Source organism: Solanum lycopersicum, chromosome 2 (genome assembly GCF_036512215.1).
Source record: "Solanum lycopersicum chromosome 2, SLM_r2.1".
NCBI lineage: Eukaryota > Viridiplantae > Streptophyta > Magnoliopsida > Solanales > Solanaceae > Solanum > Solanum lycopersicum.
Window position 1 is genome coordinate 25,584,187 of NC_090801.1, and position 13,695 is coordinate 25,597,881.

Below are 13,695 nucleotides of genomic sequence, written 5' to 3' on the forward strand. Positions count from 1 at the left end.
AGGAATACGCGGGCATGACACTTCCTGACGTAGTCCGACCGTTTGTGCTGTCTAAGGGCAATGAACTCATGCCACGCCCGACAATGTTCATTTGTGTGTGCAGAACAAGGGAGATGATGGCATTCCACAATCGATGTCATTCGACCATGTGTATTATCCAATTGCTATGATGAAATTCCATTCTCAACGTCGTATGACTGTGTGTATTGTCCAAGGGCCTTTGTTGCATGTGAACACCGACGTCGTCTAACATTGTGTGGTGTTTAAGGGAGATTATGGCATTCCACGATGGACGTGGTCCATATTTGTGTGCATTCCATGCGCAACAATCACATTCCACGCTTAAAGTCGCCCATCTATCTGGGTAGTGCAAGGGCGATGATGGCATGACACGCTCTACGTCATCCGTTTGTGTGCGCTGTCCAAGGGCCATGATAGCATGCCACGCTCTACGTCATCCGACCCTGTGTGCTTTCCAATAGTGATGATGGCATGCCACGCCTAAAGTCATCCGTCTCTGTGTGCAGTCAAAAGGCAATGATAGTATGCCACGCCCGATGTCGACCGACCTTGTGTATTTTTTAAGGGCTATGATGACATGCCACGTCGAACATGGTCAAACTCTGTGTGCTGTCCAAGGGATATGATGGCATGCCACGCCCAATGTTATCAAACCGTGTGTGCTTTCAAAGGTCCTTGATGGCATACCACGCCCGATGTCGTTCGATCGTGTGTGCTTTCCAATGGTTATGATGGCATTCCATGCAAACATCGTCCGTATGTGTGTGAAGTCTAGGGGATAGAAAAACATTACACACCCGACGTTGTCCGACTTTGTGTCCTAGCCAAAGATCATGATGGCATGCCACACCCGATGTTGGTCGACCATTTGTGTTTACCAAGGACTTTGATGGCATGTCACGCATGCTATCATATGAGAGACTGTTATCCAAGGGCTACGTGGGCATGCAATGCGCATCTTCATCCGACCTTTGTGTTGTCGAAGCCGATAATGGCATGCCATGCCAAATTTTGTCCATTTGTGTGTGTGGTAAAAGAGCAATGATGGCATTCCACGCCCAATATCATTGGAATTTGTGTGTTGTGCAAGGGCTACACAGGCATGCCACGCCTGAAGTCGTCCGATCGTGTGTGCTATCAAAGGGCTATGATGGCATGCCACGACCAACGTCGTCTGCTTGTGTGTGAAGTACAAGGCTATCAAGGCATTCCACGCCCGACGTCGTCCGATCTTATCTACTCTCCAAAGGCAAGGATTATATGCCACGCCCGACATCGTCCAACTGTGTGTAGCTAAGTACCATGACGACATGCCATGCCTAACATCGTCTGTCTGTTAGTGTATTCTTAGGGCGATGATTGCATGACATACACGACTTCGTCCAACCGTGTGTGTTGTCCAAGGGATATGATGACATGCCATGCCCGACGTCATCAGACTATGTCTGCTGCCGAAGGGCTATGATGTAAGCCACACTGGACGTCGTCCAACCGTGTGCGCTGTCAAAGAGCTACTTTGGCAACACACGCCCGATGTTTCCCGTCTGTGTGTGAAATCTAAGAGCGATAATTACATGCCACACCCGACATCGTCTGACTGTGTGTGATATCTAAGGGCCATGATGGCATGCCATGCCCGACGTCACCCGACTGTGTGTGCTTTCCAAAGGCGATGATGGCATGCCACATCTTATACCATCCGTCTATGTGTGCAGTATAAGGGCGATGATGGCATGCCACGCCTGAGGTTGATCGACTATGTGTGCTATCCCAGGGCTATGCTGACATGACATGCCTAAAGTCGTTCAACTGTGAGTGTTGTCCAAGGTCTATGATGGCATGCGACGCACGATGTTGTCCGACCGTGTGTGCTGTCCAAGGGCGATTATGGCAGGCCACGACCGACGTTTCCCAACCGTGTGTACTATCCACGGGCGATGATGGAATGCCACGACCGACATTACTTATTCGTGTGTTCATTACAAGAGTGATGATAGCATTCAAAGCCTTATGTAGTCTTACCCTGTGTGCTTTCCAAAGATAATAATTGAATGGCACACGTGACATCATTCGTCTCTATGTGCAGTTTAAGGGTAATGATAGCATGTCACGCCCTTCAGCGACCTACCGAGTGTATTGTTCAAGGGCTATGATGACATGCCACGCCTAACATCGTCAACCATGTGTGTTTTCCAAGGTCTATGATGGCATGCCACGCCCGACGTCATCCTATCATTTTTACTTTCCAAGAGCCATGATGGCATACCATGCCCGACGTTGTCCAACTATGTGTGTTTTCTAGTGGAAATGATAGCATTTCGTGGCCAACATTGTCCTTCTGTGTGTGCAGTCTAAGGGATAGAAAGGCATGCCACACTAGACGTTGTCTGACTGTGTGTCCTGTCCAAGGGTCATGATAGCATGCCATGCCCGATGTTGTCCGACAATTTGTGTTGTCTAAGGACTTTGATGGCATGTCATGCCCACCGTCGTCCGACCGTGTGTGCTGTCCAAAGTCTATGCGGGCATGCAACGTCCGTCTGCCTTCGACCTTTGTGTTTTCCAAGGGCGATGTGGCATTCCATGCTTACTTTTATCCATTCGTGTGATAGGTAAAAAAGCGATTATGGCATGACATGCCCGATGTCGTTCAACAGTGTGTGTTGTGAGAGTGCAACGCAGGCATGCCACTCCCTACGTCGTCTGATCTTATGTGTTGTCCAGGTGTTATGATGGTAGTCCACGCCCGATGTTTTCCGATTGTGTGTGCTATCTTAGAGCAATGATGGCATCCTACGCCCAATGTCGCTCGACTGTGTATTCCACCCAAGGACCATGATGGCATGCCATGCCTAACATCACCCATCGGTGTGTGCAGACCAAGAGCGATGATGGTATGTCATACCTGACTTTTTTCGACCGTGTGTTTCATCAAACGTATATAATGACATGATATGCCCGACATCGTCCGACAGTGTTGCTGTCCAAGGGCTCTGATGGAATCCGTGCCCGTCGTCCTCCATTCTTGTGTGCTGTCCAAGGTCTACTCAGGCATGACACGCTCGACGTTTCCCGATCATTTGTGCAGTCTAAAGGTGATAATCACATGCCACACCCGACGTCATCTGATCGTGTATGTTTTGCAAGGACCATGATGTCATGCCACGTCTAATGTTGTTCTCATATGTGTGCTTTCAAAAGGCGATGACGGCATGCCACACCCGACATAATCTGTCTATGTTGCAATCCAAGGGTGATGACAAAATGCCACGTCCGAGGTCAATCGACCGTGTGTAATGTCCAAGGTCTATGATTTCATGCCACGCAAAACGTAGTCCAACCGTGTGTATTGTCGAAGGTCTACGCTGGCATGCCACCTAAAACATTTTTCAACCGTGTGTGTTGCCCAAGGGCGATGATGACATGTTATGCCCGACGTTGTCTAACTATTTGTACTGTCCACGGGCGATTATGGAAAGCCACGCACAACATCGTTCATTCGTATGTGCTGTATAAGAGTGATTATGGCTTGCCAAGCCTGACGTCGTCCGACCCTGTTGCTTTCCAAAGGTTATGATGTCATGCCACGCCTAACGTCATCTATCTCTATGTGAAGTCCAAGAGCGACGATAACATGCTACCTTCGACGTCGATCAATCGTGTGTGCTGTCCAAGGGCTACGATGACATGCCACTCCCAACATCATTCAACCGTGTGTGTTGTCCAAGGGCTATGATGGCATGGCATGCTCGACGTCGTCTGACTGTATGTGTTGTCCAAGGGCTACGAAGTCATGACACACTCGACTTTTTTCGGCCGTGTATGCTGTCCTAAGGTGATAATGGCATGCCACGATCGATGTCTTTCATTCATGTGTTTAGTACAAGAGAGATGATGGCATGTCATTTGACATTGTGTGTTTTCCAATGGCTATGAGAACATGCAACACCCGACGCCGCCCGACCGTGTGTGCTTTCCAAGGGATGTGATGGCATGCTATGCCCGATGTCGTCCGAGAGTGTGTGCGTCCATTGGCTACGCGGACATGCCACACCCAATGTCGTTTGACCATGTGTGTTGTACAAAGGCCATGATGGCATGCAACGCCCGACGTTGTACGACCGAGTGTGTTTTACACCAATTATAATGGCATGTCGCGCCCGATGTGGAATGATGGTATGTGATGTCCCAGGGCTATTATATTAAGCTAAACTTGATGTCGTCTGACAGTATGTGTTGTCCAATGTCTATGATGGTATGTCACGCCTGACGTCGTCTGTGTTTATGCAGTACAAGGGTCATGATAGAATGCCACGCCTGATGTCGTTCGACCGTCTGTGCTGTCTAGGAGCTATGATTACCTACCATGCTCGAAGTTCTTCAATCGTGTGTTCTATCCAAGGGCTATGATGGCATGCCACACCCAAAGTCATTCGACCGTGTGTCTTGTCAAAGGTAATGGTGAAATGCCACGGCCAATTTCGTCCAACCGTATCTGTAGTCCAAGGGCGATGATGACATGCCACACCCGTCATAATCTATTCATTTGTGCATTCCAAGGGAAATTATGGCGTTTAACGCCCGACATCGTTCGACCGTGTGTACTGTCCAAGGGCCATGATGTCATGCCATGCCTGAAGTCGTTCAATCGTTTGTGCTTTCCAAGGGATATGATGTTAGGACACGCCCAAAGTCGTCCGACTGTGTGTTGTCCAAGAGCTATGATAACCTGCCACACTCTATGTTGTCTAATCATGTGTACAATCCAAGGGCGATAATGGAATGCCATGCCCGACATTGTTCATTCGTGTGTGTAATACAAAAGATATGATGGCATTGCCACAACCGACGTTGTCCGACATTATGTGTTGTCCAATTGCTATGATAATGTTCCTCCTGCGAGTTCATCTTATCGTGTGTGCTGTCCAATGTCTATGATTGCATTCCATGCCTGACGTCGTCCTACAGTGTGTGTTATCTAATGGCTACGCGGGCTTGCCACATCCGAGTTCGATCGACCGTGTGTGCTGTCCATGGTCTATGATTGCATACCACACCCGATGTCATCCGATAAATTGTGTTGTCCAAGGGCTATGATGGCATGCCACGCCCGATGTACAACTGTGGGTGAATTCCAAGGTCCATGATATCAAGTTGCGCACAATGTCATCTGGATGTGTGTGTTGTCCTAGGGCTATGATGGCACACCACGTACGACATTTTCCATGTGTGTGTGTAGTACAAGGGGAATGATGGCATGACATGCCCGATGTCGTCCGACCGTGTGTGCTCTCTTAGGGCTATGATGACCTGCCACACCCAAAGTCGTCCAATAGTGTGTGCTGTCCAAGGGCTATGATAGCATGCCACGCCTGACGTGCTCCGACGTTGTATATTTTCAATGGGCAATTATTGAATGCCACGCCTGATTTCATCAATCGTATGTGTACAGTCCACGGGTGATGATGGAATGTCACGCCCGACATTATTCATTCGTGTGTGCATTACAACAGCGATGATGGCATGCAAATCCCGACATCGTCTTTCCTAGAATGCTTTCCAAAGCTGATAAATGCATGGCACGCATGCCGTCATCCGTCACTATGTGTAATCAATGGGAAATGATAGCATATCACGCCCGACGTCGACCGACCGTGTATGTTGTTTAAGGGTGATGACATACCACGCCTAAAATTGTCCAACCGTGTGTGTTGTCCAAGGGATATGATGGCATGCCATGCCCGACCTCATCCAAACGTGTTTGCTTTCAAAGGGCCATAATAACAAACCACGCCCGATGCCGTCCAATCGTGTGTGCTTTCCAAACGCAATGATTGCATGACACAGACAACATCGTCCTTTTGTGTGTGAAGTCTAAGGTTTAGAAAGGCATGCCACACCCGACGTTGCCCGACTGTGTGTCCTGTCCGAGGGTCATGATGGAATGCCACGCTCAACATTGTTCGACCGTTGTGGTGTCCAAGGAATTTGATGGCATGTAATTCCTACCGATGTTCGACTGTGTGCTATCCAAGGGCTAAGCGGGCATCAAACGCCTGTCTTCGTCCGACCTTTGTGTTGTCAAAGGGTGATATTGAATTCCATGCCCTATTTCGTCCATTCGTTGTTACGATAAAAGGGCGATGATGGCATGCCATGCCAGACGTCATGCGACTGTGTGTGCTGTGAAAGTGCAACACAGGCATGCCACTGCCAACGTTGTCCGATTGTATATGTTGTCCAAGGGCTATGATGGCAGGCCATGCCTAACATCGTCCGATCGTGTGTGGTATCCAAGATCAATGATGGCATGCCATGCCCGACGTCGTACGACCGTGTGCTTAGTCTATGGACCATGATGGCATACCATGCCTGACATCATCCATCTGTATGTACAGTCCAAGGGCAATGATGGCATGTCATACCCGACTTTTCCAACTATGTGTGTCGTCCAAGGGATATGATGAAATGCAATGCCCGACTTTGTACGACCATGTGTCCTTTCCAAGGGCTATGCTCTAAGCCGTTCCCAACATTGGTTGACCGTGTGTGTTGTCCAAGAGATACTCAGCCATGCCACGCTCAACGTTGCCCGACCGTGTGTGCAGTCTTAGAGAGATAATGGCATGCCACACCTGATGTCGTCTGACCGTGTATGATGTCCACGGGACATGATGGCATGCTACGTTTGACGTCGTCCTCATGTGTGTACTTTCCAAAAGCAATGATGGCATGCCACACCCAATATCATCTGTCTATGTGTGCAGTCCAAGGGTGATGGTGGCATGCCACGTTCGAGGTCGATCGACCGTGTGTGCTTTCCAAGGGGTATGATGACATGTCACGCCCAATGTCATTCAACTGTGACTAATGTGTTAGGGCTATGATGACATGCCACGCACAACGTCCTCCGACCGTGTGTATTGTTGAAGGGCTACGCAGGCATGCCAGGCCCAATTTTGTTCGACAGTATATGCGGCCCAACGGCGATGATGGCATGTTATGCCTGACATTGTTCGACCATGTATACTGTCCACGAGCCATGATGGAAAGCCATGCTCGACATCATTCATTCGTATGTGCAGAACAAAAGCAAGGATGGCATGCCCAGCCTTACATCATCCGACCTTGTTTATTTCAAAAGGTTATGATGGCATGCCCGGACTGATGTCAACTGTCTCTATGTGCAGTACAAGGGCGATGATAACATGCCACATTCGACGTTGACCGATCGTGTGTGCTGTCCAAGGGCTATGATGACATGCCACGCCCAATATCGTTCAATCGTGTCTGTTGTCCAAGGTCTATGATGGCATGCCACCCTCGACGTCGTTCGAATGTATGTGTTGTCCAACAATTACGCAGGCATAAGACACTGGACATCGTTGGACCGTGTGTGCTATCCAAAAGCGTTAATATCATGTCACGCCTAATATCATTCATTCGTGTGTGTAGTATAAGAGCGATGATGGCATGCCACGATCAATGTCATCCGGCATTGTTTGTTTTTCAATGGCTGTGAGAACATATTACACCCGACATCACCCGACCATGTGCTGTCCAAGGGCTATAATGGCATGCCATGGCTAATGTTGTCCTAGAATGTGTCCAGTCCATTGGCTAGGCGAACACGCCACACCCAACGTCGTCCGACCATGTATGTTGTCTAAGGGCAATGATCGCATACCATGCCCAACGTCGTCTGACCGTATTTGTTTTCCAATGTCTATAATGGTATGTCACGCCCGACGTCATCCGTGTGTGTGCAGTACAAGGGCAATTTTAGCAAGCCACACCCGACGTTGTTCGACCGTGTGTGTTGTCCAAGAGCTATAATTACCTGCCATGCTCAAAGTCCTACAATCATTTGTGTTGTTCAAGGGCTATTATGGCATGCCACACCCGTCGTCGTCCTAATGTGTGTGTTATCCAATGTCTACACGGGCATACCACATCCGACATCATCCGACCATTTTTGCTGTCCAAGTCCATGATGGTGTTACACACTCGACGTCGTCTGATCGTGTGTGATGTCCAAGGGCTAGTATCGCATGCCACGCCTGATGTCCGACATTGTATAATTTCCAAGATCCATGATATTAAGATATGCCTGATGTCGTCCGGCCGTGAGTGTTGTCTAAGGGCTATGATAGCATACCACGCGCGACATCGTCCCCATGTGTGTGTAGTACAGGGCGATGATGGCATGCCAATCCCAACGTTGTCCGACTGTGTGTTGTTTTAGGGCTATTATGACCTGCCACACCGGAAGTCGTCAAATTGTGTGTGATGTCCAAGGCCTATGATAGAACGACACGCCTGACGTGCTCCGATATTGTGTCTTTTTAATGGGCAATGATGGAATGCAACGCTTGATAACAATCGATCGTATGTGTTGTCCAAGGGTGATGATGTCATGATAGGCCAACCATTTTGCGTTTGTGTGTGAAGTCCAAGGGTTATGATAGAATTCAATGCCTGGCATCGTCCCACCGTGTCTGCTATCCATGGGACATTATGGCATGCCATGTTCTCCGTCGTCTGACCGTATGTGCTGTCCAATGGCTACGCAGGCATGCTTTCTCGACTTTATCCAATCGTATGTCCTTACCAAGGGCCACAATGGCATGTCACGCCTGACGTCATCTGACTGTGTATGTTTTCCAATGGCTATGATGGAAGGCCATGCCTAATGTTGTCTAATCGTGTGTGTTGTCTTATGGCTATGATGGAATGCCATGCCCCACATTGACCTATCTTTTGTACTATCCAAGTGCCATAATTGCATGTCAAGCCCAACCTCGTCTGACCGTGTGTGTTTTCCTTAGGGAATGATGGCATTCCTAGCCTGACATCGTTCGTCTGTGTGTGCTATCCAATGTCAATAATGGCATGCCACGCCTGACGTCAACCGATCGTGTGTGTTGTTCAACATATATGATGACATTTCATTCCAAACGTCTTCCAACTGGCTGTGTTATTTAAGGGATATAATGGCATCCCACGCCCAACGTCATTCGACAATGTGTGGTTTCCAAGGACTACGGGGCATGCCAAGCTTGACTACATTTTACACTTTCTGCTTTCATAGAGCGATGATTGCATGCCACGCCCAACGTAGTCTGATCGTGTGCGTTGTCCAAGGGAGATAATGGCATGCCACGGACTGTGTGTGTAGTCCAAGGGCGATGTTGGCATGACACGCTCAACTCCATTTGACCGTGGGTGCTTTCCAAAGGCGATGATGGCATGCAACACCTGACATCGTCAATCTGTGTGTGTAGTCTAAGGTGATGATGGAATGCCATGTCCGAGGTCGACTTACTATGTGTGCTATCCAAGGTCTATGATGACTTTCAACGCTTAACGTCATTCGACCGTGTGTGCTGTCCAAGGGCTATGTTGGCATGCCACGCCCGACGTCATTCCACTATGTGTGGTGTTCAAGGGCTACGCAGGCATGCCACACCTGACGTCTTTCTACTGTTTGTGTTGTCCAAAGAAGATGATGGTATGCCTCGTCCAACGCTGTCCGACTATGTGTACACTCCAAGGGCGAAGATGGAATGCCACGCCCGACATCGTTCATTCTTGTGTGTAGTACAAGAGTGATGATGGCATGCCACGACTGTTGTCGCCGGACATTATGTGTTTTCCAATGGCAATGAAGACATGCCATGGCGACGTTGTTTGACCGTGTGTGTTGTCCAAGGGCTACACTGGCATTCCACGCTCGACTTCGTCCGACCATATGTGCAGTCCAAGGGCGATGATGGCATGCCACGCTTCACATTTTCATATAGTATGTGCATTCTAAAGGCTATGATGTCATGCCACGCCCGACATAGTCCATCTGTGTGTGGAGTCCAAGGGCAATGATGGCATGCCACGTCTGACATTGGCCGACCGTGCATGCGCTCCAAGGGCAATAATGGCAAGCCACACCCTTAGTCATCCTACCATATGTGTTTTCCAAGGTCTATGATTGCATGCTACGCCCGACGTTGTCCTACTGCATGTGCAGTCCAAGGGCAACGATAACAGGCCACGCCCAACGTCGTCTGACTATGTGTGCTGTCCTAGTGCTTCTGTGGCATTCCACGCTCGACTTCATTCAAATGTGTGTGCAGTCCAAATGCGATGAAGTTATGCCACGCCCGATGTCGTATGACCGTGTGTGCTTTCCAAAGGCGACGATGGAATGCTAGGCCCAACATCGTCCATCTGTGTGTGCAGTCCAAGGGCGATAATGGCATGCCACGCCCGACGTCATCTTAACCTGTGTGCTTTCCAAAGGTAATTATGGCATGCCACGCCCGACATCATCCATCTGTGTGTGCGGTCGAAGGGAGATCATGGAATGCAACGCTAGACATCGTTCATTCTTGTGTGCAATACAAGAGTGATGATGGCATGCCATGAATGATGTCGTCCGACATTATGTGTTTTCCAAAGTCTATGATCACATGTTATGCGCGACGTTGTTCAACTGTGTGCGCTGTCTAAGGGCTACTATGGCATTCAACGCCCTACGTTGTCCGACAATCTGTGCAGTCCAAGGGCGATAATGGCATGCCACGTTCAATATCGTCATACAGTATGTGGATTCTAAAGGCAGTGATGGCTTGCCATGCCCTACATAAGCCATCTATGTGTGGAGTACAAAGGAGATGATGTCATGCCACGTCAAACATTTTCCGACCCTGCATGCGGTCCAAGGGGCATAATGGCAAGCCACTCCCTCTGTCGTCATACCATATGTGTTTTCCAAGGTCTATGATTGCATGCTACGCCCGATGTTGTCCTACTGCCTGTTCAGTCCAAGGGCAGTGATAACAGGCCACGCCCGACGTCGTCTGACTATGTGTGTTGTCCTAGTGCTTTTGTGGCATTCCACGCCCGACTTCGTTCAAACATGTGTGCAGTTCAAATGCGATAAAGTTATGCCACGCCCGATGTCGTATGACCGTGTGTGCTTTCCAAAGGTGATGATGGAATGCCAGGCCCAACATCATCCATCTGTGTGTGCAGTCCAAGGGCGATAATGGCATGTCACGCCCGACGTCGTCTTATCGTGTGTGCTTTCCAAAGGTAATTATGGCATGCCACTCCCGACATCATCCATCTGTGTGTGCGGTCGAAGGGAGATCATGGAATGCCACGCTTGACATCGTTCATTCTTGTGTGCAATACAAGAGTGATGATGGCATGCCATGAATGATGTCGTCCGACATTATGTGTTTTCCAAAGGCTATGATCACATGTTATGCGCGACGTTGTTCGACTGTGTGCGCTGTCTAAGGGCTACTCTGGCATTCCACGCCCTACGTTGTCAGACCACGTGTGTAGTCCAAGGGCGATAATGGCATGCCACGTTCAATATCGTCATACGGTATGTGGATTCTAAAGGCAATGATGGCCTGCCACGCCCTACATAAGCCATCTATATGTGGAGTACAAGGGAGATGATGTCATGCCACGTCAAACATTTTCCGACTGTGCATGCGGTCCAAGGGGCATAATGGCAAGCCACTCCTCTGTCGTCAGACCATATGTGTTTTCCAAGGTCTATGATTGCATGCTACGCCCGATGTTGTCCTACTGCATGTGCAGTCCAAGGGCAATCATAACAGGCCACGCCCGACGTCGTCTGACTATGTGAGCTGTCCTAGTGCTTCTGTGGCATTCCAAGCCCGACTTCGTTCAAACGTGTGTGCAGTCCAAATGCGATGAAGTTATGCCACGCCCGATTACGTATGACCGTGTGTGCTTTCCAAAGGCGATGATGGAATGCCAAGCCCAACATCATCCATCTGTGTGTGCAGTCCAAGGGCGATAATGGCATTCCACGCCCGACGTCGTCTTAACGTGTGTGCTTTCCAAAGGTAATTATGGCATGCCACGCCCGACATCATCCATCTGTGTGTGCGGTCGATGGGAGATCATGGAATGCCACGCTAGACATCGTTCATTCTTGTGTGCAATACAAGAGTGATGATGGCATGCCATGAATAATGTCGTCTGACATTATGTGTTTTCCAAAGGCTATGATCACATGTTATGCGCGACGTTGTTCGACTGTGTGCGCTGTCTAAGGGCTACTCTGGCATTCCACGCCCTACGTTGTCCGACCACGTGTGTAGTCCAAGGGCGATAATGGCATGCCACGTTCAATATCGTCATACAGTATGTGGATTCTAAAGGCAATGATGGCTTGCCACTCCCCAAATAAGCCATCTATGTGTGGAGTACAACCGAGATGATGTCATGCCACGTCAAATATTGTCCGACCGTGCATGCGGTCCAAGGGGCATAATGGCAAGCCACTCCCTCTATCGTCAGACGATATGTCTTTTCCAAGGTCTATGATGGTATGCTACGCATAACAACATCCGACTGTGTATGCAGTTCGAGGAAGATAATGGCATGCCACGCCCAATGTCGTCCCCTGTGTGTGCTGTCCAAGTGCTACTCTTGAATTCCACGCTCGACGTCATCCAAACATGTGTGCAGTCTTAGGGCGATGATGGTATGCCACACCCGACGCCGTCTGACCGTGTGTGCTTTCCAAATGTGATGATGGAATGCCAGGCCCAACATCGTCCCCTTATCTGTACACTCCAAGGGCGATGACGGCATGCCACGCTCGACATCTTCTTACTGTGTGTGCTTTCCAAAGGCGATGATGGCATGCCACGCCTGACATCGTCCATCTGTGTGTGCAGTCCAAGGGAGATGATGGAATGCCACACCCGACGTCGTTGATCATGTGTGCTTTCCAAGGGCGATTATGGCATGCCACGTCCGAGCTCGACTGACTGTGTGTGCTATCCAAGGGCTATGATGACATGCCTCACTCAATGTCATTCAACCATGTGTACTTTCCAAGGGATATGATGGCATGCCACGGCCGACGTTGTCTGACCGTGTATGCTATCCAAGGGCTACGCAGGCATTCCATGCCTGACTTCGTTCGACCATGTGGTTTGTCCAAAGGTTATAATGGCATGCAACGCCCAATGTTGTGCGACCTTGTGTACTGTCCAAATGCAATGATGGAGTGCCACTCCCAAAATTTTTGATTCGTGTGTGTAGTACAAGATTGAATATGGAATGTCACGACTGATATCGTCCGACATTATGTGTTTTCCAATGGCTATGTTGACATGCAACGCTCAACATTGTCCGACCGTGTGTGTTGTCCAAGAGCTATGATGGCATACCACGCCTGACATCATCTGACAGTGTGAGATGTCCATTGGCAAAGCGAGCATGCCATACCTGACATTGTCTGACCGTGTGTGTTGTCCAAGGTCCATGATGGCATGCCACTTCCGACTTCATCCGACCCTGTGTACTTTCCAAGGGCTATGATGATATTCCATGGCCGACGTTGTACGACCATATGTGCTGTCCAACGACCTTGGTAGGATGCCATGTTCGACGTCATCCGACCGTGTGTGTTGTCCAAAGGCTTTGATGACATTTCACGACTGAGTCGTCCTACCGTGTGTGTTATCGAAGGGGTATGTGGGCATGCAATGATCGATTTTTTCTGGTCGTGGGTGTTGTCCAAGAGACATAATGGCATGCCATGCCCGATGTCGTCTGACCGTGTATACTGTCCAAAGGCTACACAGGCATTCCATGCGCGCTTTGTTCGACCGTGTGTGC